The sequence below is a fragment of the Barbus barbus genome (assembly GCF_936440315.1).
Source record: "Barbus barbus genome assembly, chromosome: 4".
In the NCBI taxonomy this organism is placed as follows: Eukaryota; Metazoa; Chordata; class Actinopteri; order Cypriniformes; family Cyprinidae; genus Barbus; species Barbus barbus.
Genome location: NC_136732.1, coordinates 22,524,889 through 22,536,690, shown reverse-complemented (window position 1 = coordinate 22,536,690; position 11,802 = coordinate 22,524,889). Strand labels below are relative to the sequence as shown.

General features: G+C 36.4%; 1 protein-coding gene across 1 annotated transcript in view; it reads right to left on the bottom strand.

Moving 5' to 3' along the window:
• Positions 1-11,802, bottom strand: part of LOC306869044 (vascular cell adhesion protein 1-like) — a 709,597-nt gene that overhangs the window by 114,578 nt on the left and 583,217 nt on the right. The window lies entirely within an intron of this gene.

Sequence of the window (11,802 nt, the reverse complement as noted above, 5' to 3'; positions counted from 1 at the left end):
TGCTTGGGCGGGCATTTACACTTGGTTTCTTATGACATTATCTATGTTGCTTTTGGCTTAATGAGCCAACTTGAGGATATCAGAACGTTTTCTTTCTTTAAATTTTTGTATTTGCTTTGTAAAAATCGGCCTATATGGGAAACTTGCACCCTAATCCTGGCTCTTATGCCTTCAGCTGCAAACTTTGTACGCTCAACACGAAATCATCTTGTTTCTTTGACCTACTACACTAATGTCGAGATTGTATGTGGTCAGGCGCATGTTATTTGTCTTGTTGGACATCTGCACGTACATGTAAACCTCCTTTGCTGAGTCACTATAAACTGTTTAACAGTTTATTATCCTGCTTCTTTTTAGTGCCATTGATATATGCATTGATATCTGCTAGTATCATGCCTTTTTTGTCTTGATGAACACGTTTCGCCTCAGGTGTGTGCCGTTTGGTCTAGGCTTGTTTGTCATTGGGGCTATGTTGTATCGTGTTCACACAGGGAGGGCAGGTATGAATCATAAGAGATTTAGCTCATTGAACATTACATTTAAATGCGCTTTCTGGAGTCAAGAGCCTGTTAATACAAGACAGTCCCATTTTAATAAGGACCATGTGCTTCATTTCATCCTGTTGCGAAGATAAGCCCCTCAAGCATGTATGGAAATCAGTGAGTCATCAAGAATAACGACGCATCCACCTCAAAGTGATTCCTGTTTCAGTTTATGAGTGAGGTGATTTCGCCATTGTAAATAGTAAAATAATGTGCATGTGCGTAAAGGAAATGAACCGTCAGTTAGTATTGATGCAGAAGTTTCAACGCCATATGCTTTGACAAACCGATCGATGTGTCTCAGAAAAGTCCAGACGACTCTGGTTTGAACTCTACATTTCTGTCAGCTCGGAGGAGGTGTCAGGAACCCTGACCTCACTTCCTGTGGCGACTTCACAAGCCGTGCATTGTGTGTGAGAATGTGACAGGCAGTGGCGTAACTTTGCTTTGAAAAGTGGTGGGGACACCACACAAAACGTTTTGCTATTTGTTTATTTAATAACCGAATTTACTTGGGGACTGAGTTCAGAGTTGGAAATGCACTTAATTTCCACACATGCATCACATTCACAAATATGTCTATAAACATCCAAATAAGCAAAACGTAACATTCACAATGTGGAACAACTTGCTAAAAGGACAACTTGCTAAAAGTAGGTGTGATCAATGCACGCGCTGAACGAAGAATCAACATTACGTCAAGAGTCAAGACAAGCCCACAAAATGTTTCCTCATCCAATCAAATAATTTAACCAATCCTGAACTACGCAAAACCTTGTGTAAAACATGAATGAGAGTTCATTTGTGTTTGAAATAGTTAAACTACCTTTATTAATTAAATAATTAAATAAATTAAATTGTTTTGACGAATCTTTTTTTTATGACGTTTTTATAAAAGCTCTATTTTTTCCTCCCCCACCCCACATGTAAAGGCTAGTTAACGGTAAATGTTGCTACCTATAGCATAAATGTTAAAACATCAACAAAATGTCCAAAAGAAAGTGTGGAAGTGATATAAGAAGCTTTTTAGTGAAGCAGCCACGCACAGTAAAGGCCATTGCACACTGAGTCCGAATTTTTCGTCCGAAATTTTCGCACGTTGAAAAATAAATACGAAAATAAACACGTTTGCACACTGCCTCCGAAATTGTCGTCCGTCAAAAAAAATCGGATCGGGTTCGATTTTTTGCGTTTTTCGCATCCGTATAAAGCATTTTGAGATGCTTTGAGAAGTTGTTTTGACCATTTAGAGCCACCGTACAAGCGAAAGCCAAAATGGTGTCAGACAAATTAATACACTTCGTCTTGCAGCACAGAGCACTTTATGACAAACAAATTGCGGAATACAAAGATACAGAATATAAAGAACTGCTGTTGCCTATTTTTTTTATGCCTGGCACGCACCTTTCCGATGCCGCAGTTCGGGGTGTGTGTGTCTGTGTCTGTGTGTGTGTGTGTGTATCCATACCTCAGACAGTCTCTGTTCAGGATAAATTGGTTCACGGAAATTGGTGGTCTTCTTTTTAATATGTGGATTCAGTATCGCTAGCAAAGTATCAAACTGAGGCACTGACATCCTGAAATAAACTTTGAATCTCTCGGGATAATCCCGCAGCTCTTTGATAAGGAGGTGGAACTCTCCTTCATCTCTGCGCAATCTAAAGATTGGATGGACCCAATATTTCCTTTTTCTTTTTCTTTTTTTAAAAAGAGAGAGGCCAACAAAATCATCCTCGCTGCTTGAAGACATTTTGTATAGTTTTGCGAATTCTTTCGCAACGGATTAATTAAAACGCATCGGACTCAGTGTGCAAGGTCTCTGTGCGTGACGAATTTTTAAGATTGCGAATGCGAAAAAACGCATGCGAAAATTTCGGACTCAGTGTGCAGAGACCTTAAGACTAAAATACAGTATTAACATTGTAGACTACAAATAAATTTTAAAAGAGGTACAGGATCTGTAGACTAATTAATTATAGGGAAAGGAAACTACATATCCCATGACGCATATCGCGTATCTCGCGATAGTTTCACAACGAGACTTAATATTCATCTTTGAGGATGTTGAAAAGCTTCTGACAGGCGGAAAAATTTGTTAAATGAATGAATTAGATTATGAAGAGTGACGATTTGTAGATGGTGCTTTTCCTTTAATACATACCTTACGCAATCTATTTTTCAGTTACTTTTTAAAAGTGGTGGGGACAATATCGAGCCTGGTAAAAAGTGGTGGGGACAATATCGAGCCTGGTAAAAAGTGGTGGGGACATGTCCCACCCGTCCCACCCGTAAATTACGCCTATGGTGACAGGGCTCCTGGGACTCCTCCACATCTGGCAGCTGTTTTGACCTCCCCCATCCCTTTCCACCGCCAGGAAGATCTATGTATGTTCCTGGTACTCACCTCAGGAACTCCCCCAAAATAACTCCACAAGCTCGAACTTCCATTTCCATGCCTTTATGTACCTCACACATGCTCAGTCAAGCTCTGACACATCATATTTGGCCTGCCACACTCTGGTTTCCACCATCAGGTTTACCCAGAGTTCCGGTTTTGATGTGGTTTTTGCCAACGTCTTTTGCAAGTGCCTCACCCTTCAGACAGACAGACGTTGGCGGTCATTGGCGGAGTTCCTCTTAGTAAAGAAGAACAAGAGTGTTATCTAGAATAATTTTCATTGGTGTTTTCCCATCAGTGCTTCAGGAGTTATTTGGAGTAGTCAATCACTTCTTATTTCAGCTTTTGATAAATACTACATTTGAGTCTTTCTCACGGGGGCTTGACACGCATATGCTTTCGCTACGTGCTCAGAGAGGATGCTGCTAATTTTAGATTGTGTCTTATGTTGAAAAAGTCATTGCATCTAGCTTCCTGTTTTACATTTGCATTGAAAGGCTAAAATATTGTTTGGAACATATAGAAATAATTCCATATATCTTTAAAATGTAATTTAATAGTTTTTCTTTCTTTGTGAAAACCTCGCTATGCAACTCTTTCATGTTAGAATGTACAATACTATTATTATTTTCTACAGAGGTTTCAAACTTTTTGATGCAAACTACATATGATGATCTTCTTGCAAGGGACCCCTTCCTAAAATATTAAGTTGTAATAATAATAAAAGCTTTATATTTATGTACAAAAATATTTATACTGCCCTTGTGAAAAGGAAGTGTGCTTAATTGCAGTAAAAGTGTACTTTTTGTATACATCAATTATTAAAAGTATTATAATATAAACATAATATAATCTAATCCAAATTAAAGGCCACTTAAGTGTACTTAAAGAGAGTACACTTTAATGACAATAGGTCTTAACATACTTAAGTGCACTTTTTAAAAATGCACTTTATAATAATGTCTAATTAAGTATTACTTAAACATACATTTTACATAATTATGATTTTATTGTGTTTTAAATAAGTGCACTTATTTTTTATATATTTATCAATATATTAAAGCACGTAAAACAATTGATTTTAATTTAAACTTTAGTGCGTTCTTCAAAATTACATTTGTTAATGCATTTGAAATGTATTTAGTCTATAATATATACTATGTGCATTAATGCACTTGAAATGTATTTTCCTTCTAAACTTAAATACACTTTCTTATACAGTATACTCCAGTAAAACGTATTGTTGAAATGTTCATCACCAGCTCTTGCACTATGTCGACATAATCTTTGACATACAGTGTCATTTATGAGAGTACTGTATTTGTATGTAATAGTACTGTACTTTACATTTGTGTACAGAACAATTTCAATATCATTATGTTGTTCTCACTTAAACACATTTAATTGCATTAATTGCAAGCAAAAGTTTAACAGATCTAAACTAAATTAATTTGCATTCAAATACATTTGATTTTAATTAGACTAGGCTACACTGCACCGTAAAAAAACAAGGAATCTACGGCAAGTCTGAGCATCCAGTTTGCAAGACCGCGAAGATGGCAAGAAGAGCTTTTACAAAGTAAACACTATTAGAGCTGGAGTCAAGCCCAGCTTTGTCGAGTCGAAGACAAGTCCAAGACAAGTCCAAGACCAGGACTAGTCAAGACCGAGTCAAGACCGAGTCCAACGAGGCTCAAGTCCAAATCAAGTCCAAATCAAGTCTTTTTATTTGTCTCTCTGTTGTAACTCAGTTATGGCAGCCAAACAAAACCTAACTTCAAAAATGTAAGGGTCAAGAGCCCAACTAAAGTAAACGCTGACCACTATAATGGTGACACATAAATTGTGATTTTCGTCTTTGGTGATTCTGCTCGTTAACATCAGGTGTCTTAAATAATGGTCAATCACCACTCAATGAATCTCTTAATTACCTCATTAACTTTATCTCTGCTTCAGTGTTAATTTAACACTCGAGTGTGGTCTCACATGTACTCCCAGGAGAGTTCATTTCACTCTGGATTTTTTGCTGTGTATAGCAATTTCACATAAGGGCAATAAACATAAAAGTGAAAACAACCATTGACTACAAATGCTAAACCTAAACATGTCAAAAAATATATTTTTTCGGAACACTTTACTATTAGTTTATTATCATATGTCATGAGTTAATAAATATATTTTCTTTCAATTACATTTTGTGCTATGCAAAAGGCATTTGTTTATAGGCCCGCCTATCGAGTTGGTTTGGGCTCTAAACACGAAATTCCCAACATTAAAATAACTTTACCGCCGTTCCTTACCTACTTGTCTACAAGACTTTGTTCTCCATCTCCGGTGGTGATGAGTCGAGTAAACTGTCAAGTTGGGCATTTATGCGATCCCTAATCCCACTCAGACGTCTTCTAAAATGATTAGGTACTCCAGACATCTTTGTTGATAAAGAGATTAATAATGACCTTATAATAATCGAAAAGCGCGCCAGACACTACATCCGGTGGTGCACCGGAAGCCATAGACCTTTTACACCTTTTTTTATTTTATTTTGTTTTTTTGTTTTATTTTATTGAACAAAATTCATGTGCATTTACACTTCACAGTATACAGTGTAGGGCTGTAGTACTCGAGTCTGGACTCGAGACATTTTTCTATTGTCTCGGACTCGTTGGTGTTTGCTCTCGGACTTGGTTATTGGACTCGCCAAATGTTCTCGTTGGTCTCCATCGAGTCCAGCATTATGCTTTTTTCTCCTTCAAAACAAAACCACATTCGCATGTCGCGCCTAAAAACGGCTTTCTCCTTCTTTCCGAAGCACTTTAGCTGCGCTCTATGCTCGCGCTCCTGTGGCGTCTGCCGTTGCTAAGCAACCATGACCTGTGCTCTCCATGAAGACGCGGCGGTTTCAGCAAAGAATAAATGGATTTCCAGCACTAAAAATCCCTTGCAGTAGCTCTGCAACTAAATTTATTTAAAAAAATGGCTATCCTAGTACAGCTATGATCAGCTGTCTCTCCATCTTGACTTAGCTTTTAATTTTGTTTGTTACGGGAAAGGATGAAGCTGATTGGCTGGTTCTTGTCACATGACCCACGGTACACTTGCTGGTTCTGAAAAGTTTAGATGTTTCTAATTTAATTTTCTATCTGTTAGATTGTGTTTTATTAACATCTACACCTACCCCAGCCCTAAACTTACTTACTCCTAAAATTACGCTGTATTTATGTGCGCATACCCAGTAGCGCCAAACGTATCTGAACGCCTTTGATTGGCCATTGCATTTATAAACTCAATGGAATCGTATGTTTTAACGCCGCAGCATTGGCTGGCCACTGCTCCGGGTGTATGTTCACTACTGTGTGTACACTTGGATGGGTTAAATGCAGAGCACAAATTCCGAGTACGGGTCACCATACTTGGCCACACACCACTTCCCTTTCCCCTAATGAAGAAAGGACCACTGAATAATTGCCTGCGTCCCAATCAATGTGCATACTATCCACCCTATCTGCCCTAAATAGTATTGAAATGTACTAATATCACATAGAATTTAGGATGGATGCTGCTGTGTGTTGTTACTAGACTCTGGGTTTATATATAATATTTCCATTGGAAAATTGAGCAAAAACACAATGTCATGTTTAAAATAAAAAAAAAATGTTTTTGCCATTATTTTCCCATTAAAATTAACAAATTAAATCGACAGCCCTTATACATTAATGCTAATCGTGTCTATCTAAACTTGACCGTTATAGACTAAATACTTTTGGAGAACATAGACACAATCTTTACCCGTTTAATGATGACTGAAAGACATCAGGCCCCGGATTATCAGACAGTAAAAGGTGAGTGCTGTCATTTACAGTGCGAGCCATGTTTCTGTGATCGCGACACGTGAAGGAGCTTCGCTGATCAACCAAGAACAGAGGAGCGGCGCGTTTGGATGATTACAGATGAGACTTCATTACTGCTAAAAAAAACTCAAAGATCCGATCTTGTAATATTTAATGTATCGATATTATAACCACCAGTAATATTCAATATATCAGCAACCTCTAGAAATAATGTTGTTGTGTTTATTTTTGCACCTGAAGAGAAAGATGTTTCAATTACAAATAACATGCATTTAGGTGGTCGAAAATATTACATTTCATTCATGCTTAAGTGTATTATTAGCTGGCATTAAAGTATATTTTAGTTAACATTAATTGCTTGTTAGTACATTAGTAGTACACTTTAACCATATTTTAAAGACACTAGAAACAATTATGATAGTACACATAAAGATGTACTAAAAAGTACCACTTAAGTGGTTTAAAAAAATCACTCAAAACTTATTGCATTTAATATAATTTAAAAATGCGATACATTTGAAGTTAGTTACAATTACAATGTATTTAAGCATCGAAAATAACATTTAATTTTGCACTTATGTGTGATCTTTTAATCTTTATATTATTTCTGCAATAAGTACACTTTATAAAAGTATACTTAAGTGCACTTCTTTTTCACAAGGGTGAGACAAATATTAAGATTTACGAGACAACATTTTGTTTCCAAAATTAAATAATTTTCTTTTACATTAAGCAGGCTGTTAATATATTATCTGTGAAATATTTTTGCTTTATTAACTGACAGATTTAATAAACATTAACCCATAGACACATACACGTATTGTCACAACCAAACAATAAATAAAGAAAAATCTGCTAAATTTTTTATCCCATAATACTCAATTCTGATTGGTCAGTCACTGCATTCTGTGGTCAAATATTTTTTGTATAAAGGTTGTTTATTACACTTTATAATTGACCATTGTGCCAACTAAATAGCTTTGCTGTATTAGTCTCTTCTAGCATTGTGCGGTCTCTTGCCACATAAAATAATTCAAACTCAAATCAATATCTCAAGTCCGTTTATGTATTTATAATGTAAGTAGGAAGTGAATAATGTACAGTCAGCTGGTAATTATCACAAAATACACCCTGACATGGTGATCAAGACCTTGATGCAAAGTGGATCAGCTGATTGTGCATTAACCTATATCTTATAATAGTATTGTATCAGTTATCACTCTAAACAGAAGTTAAACAGAATATTTAATACATATTGAGTGAGAAGAAACATTATCCAGGCATGAAATACAGAACTGTGCTCACATTCATTTCCTCTACGTAAAAGAGTGAGAACACCTCCAGCATTGGCGGATTGATGTACCCTTCCTCTTTTTACATCTTCAAAACAGACTACGTATATTTTTAGAACATCTGTCGATTCTCTTTTCTGTCATGTGCTCTGCAGTCCTGTGATCCAGTGAGTCTGACGTCTTGTGATGAGTCTACAGTCATAGTGGCACTCATCGATTTGTTCATTTCGTGTTACATTGTTTGTTTGAGAAATCTTTGCTCTGTCAGGTTTGCTGTGGTAATGTAAAGTGTGCAGCAAAACCAAAATGTTTAAACATTTTATAGAAATCAACTATAGTTTCGTTTTCTTTTCTTGTCTTTTTTTTTTTTTTTATTGAGTGGAAAGAACAAACATTATTATTAAGACAGCAGACATAGTGAAGACAGTCCACATTTTCTTTTTAAACTATGACAACAACAACAACAAAAAAGAAAGAAATTAAAGAAAGTAAGAAAATTAAAGGTCTGGAGGGGGAAACATGATGATTTAGAAATTCAAATAAATTTAATCAATGGGCAAAGTTGGAGTAAAAATATGTTATAAAAGGTTGCTATTTATTAAATTGTGGAGCGCATAGAGCTTTGGAGTAATGAACCCTATGCAGTATTTTAAACTGTATGAGTGAAAGTCGAGCACATATTGAACTTGAGTGAATTCTATTAACAGCATTCATCCACGAGTCATCCTCAAACTCTTCACCCAACTCATGCTCCCAGGCACTTTTAGTTTTAACAATAGTACAATCTTCTAAGTCAATAAGTTGACAATAAGTCCTGGAAATAAGTGCCTTTTCAGAAGTGTTAATCACAGGAAAATCCTCCCATACCAACTTAGGTGGTAAGCAAGGAAAGTTAGAAAGTAAAGAAACAGATCAGTGCCTGGCCTGAAAATAGCAGAAGAGGTGGGACTGTGGCAGTTCAAATTCAGAGGACAACACCGCATAACTACAGAAGGTACAATCCTTATATACAGTAAGTCTCTGAAATATCTTAATCCTTTGTTACGCCACATCAGAAAAACAGGGTCAGTAACTGATGGGGGAAATTAGTGATTCATAAATTATAGCATTAAGGAGGAGGCAGAGATAAACTTAAAAAGACCACTAAATTATCAGTAAAGACGGATTAATAGGTAAGGGGGCAGTATGCAGGGCCTGTAAATGAGAATGAGAATGAGCTTTATTGGCCAGGTATGTTTACACATATGAGGAATTTGTTGTAGTGACAGAAGCTCTACAGTGCAACAGAAAGACAGCAACAGGACAGGACACAGATAATAAAATAATAATATACAAATAGCCAATGCACAAGTATGTGTGGTGAATAAATAATGTATAATAGTGTTGTGTGTTCCACGTTTAGTGTCAAGTGTTCATGAGATGGATTGCCTGAGGGAAGAAACTGTTCCTGTGTCTGGTCGTTCTGGTGCTCAGAGCTCTGCAGCATCGACCAGACAGTAACACTTCAAAGAGGGAGTATGCTGGGTGTGAGGGGTCCAGAGTGATTTTACCAGCTCCTTTGCTCACTCTGGATAAGTACAGTTCTTGGAGACTGGGGAGGGTTGTACCAATGATTCGCTCAGCAGTCCGGACTACCCTCTGTAGTCTTCTGAGTTCAGATTTGGTAGCTGAGCTGAACCAGACAGTTGAAGTGCAGAGGATGGATTCAATGATGGCAGAGTAGAACTGTTTCAGCAGCTCCTGTGGCAGGTGGAACTTCCTCAGCTGGCGAAGAAAGTACAACCTCTGCTGGGCCTTTTTCACAATGGAGAAATGTAAAGACATGATTTAGCCTCCAATCTACACCAGGGAGCATCAGACGAATTGAACCAATATATTATCTTATGAATATCAGCTGACCAGAAATAGAACTTAAAGTTAGGTAAAGATAGCCCACCACTAAGTTTACAATTTTGGAGTAATACTTTACGAATTCTGGGCACTTTACCTTTCCACAGGAAAGGAGTAACAATTTGGTAAATGGGTTTAAAAAAAACTATTGGGCAAAATCAAAGGAATACACTGAAATAAAAATAGAAACTTATGGAGGATATTAATTTTCACAATGTCAATTCTTCCAGTTAAGGATAAGGGAAGATTGTGCCACCTTTGAGAGTCAGATTTAGTTTGAGCTAGCAAAGGGGTATAATTGGTGGAAAAGAGAGATGATAAAGATCTGGTGACATTAATCCCAAGATATTTAAACCCCGACCAACTCAGGGTTTAAATGGAACATCAGAAATTTAAGTTGCAGGGCCAAAGCATTTACGGGGTAACACTCGCTCTTTTGAAAATTAATTTTATAACCGGAAAAGGAGCCAAATTTGTTTAACACAGAAATAATAGAAGGAATGCGGTGATCGGGTTACAAACGTATAACAACAAATCATCACCGTTTTCTGAAAAGGAGTTTAGTTTTCTGAGGCCTATTTTGCACCACACATGAAAGTAGCATGCGAGAAGAACATATTTACACATTTGGGCTATTTTGAAAAGCAGTCATGGAAGAAATTAGAGAGCCTCTGGGCTTTTTTTTTCACATAATGTATCGCAGCCACCAAAATGTTTTCTGTAGACAAAAAATGTAAATATATGTTTTTTCCTAAATTGTGTTGATACTTGGAATGTATACCAGCAGTGAGTCTGAGGGGCATGCTTGATGTCACATAAATTACGTGAGTTTTGCCCACATTTAAAATTTAAGACAGGTTTACTGTGTTTGGCATTTGGCAACAGGAGTATGTAAAGTTAATGTATGAAGATGAGTGCAATCTACAATTTGTTAAAAACAAATTAGGGGAAGTTAATGGACAATACGTGTTTAAAAACTACAACTTTTTTATAGACATTGAACTTTAATCTCCTAAATCCCTAATCTGCTATTACAAGGTATAAAAGTATAAATAAATAATAAACATTAACATCATGATTTTCTTTAAAGCTACCTTGAAATTATGTATATTGTGAAAAGAGCTAAATAAATCGCCTAAATTTGACTTGACTTTTTAAACATGTTTAGCTAAACTCATCTATAAAAAATAAAACACACAATAAACAAAATCAAAGCATATATTTAAAGGCCTTTATTGGAAACCCTGCAGCTGTCAACTCTGATTGGACAAGGGAAAAAGGGGGCTAGTTTTCTTTCCTTTTGGGTGAGTTTTGAGTAAGCGTTGAGCTGGAAATTTTTCTGACCTGGCAACCCCCGCATCAACACATTACAGTATCAACACTGAAACTTTGAAGACAGTGTATACACTGTAAAACCCCCCCCCCCAAAAAACAGCTGAGCCAACTTAAAATTTGAAGGCAACCAGCTCCATCAGATTTTTGAGTTTTCTCAACTTCTTGTTTTAAGTTTATACAACAAAAAGTTGAAAACTTTCCTAAAAAATAAATTGAGAAAACTCAAAAAAATCTGCTGAAGCTGGTTGCCTTCAAATTTTAAGTTGGCTCAACGTTTCTTTCTTTTTTTATAGTATACTGGAAGTGACTTTTGGCACTTAGCCTCAAAATAAGCATCATAATATTGACCTTACAATATAGCTGTTTCTTTATATTAAACTAGCATAGGAGCAAGTAACTAAATAATTTTAAACAGCAACTTTAACCAAAATTATTAATAGGTTTTCATGAAAGGCTTTGTTTAGCTAAATTCTTAAGCCAGCACTTGGTAGTCAACA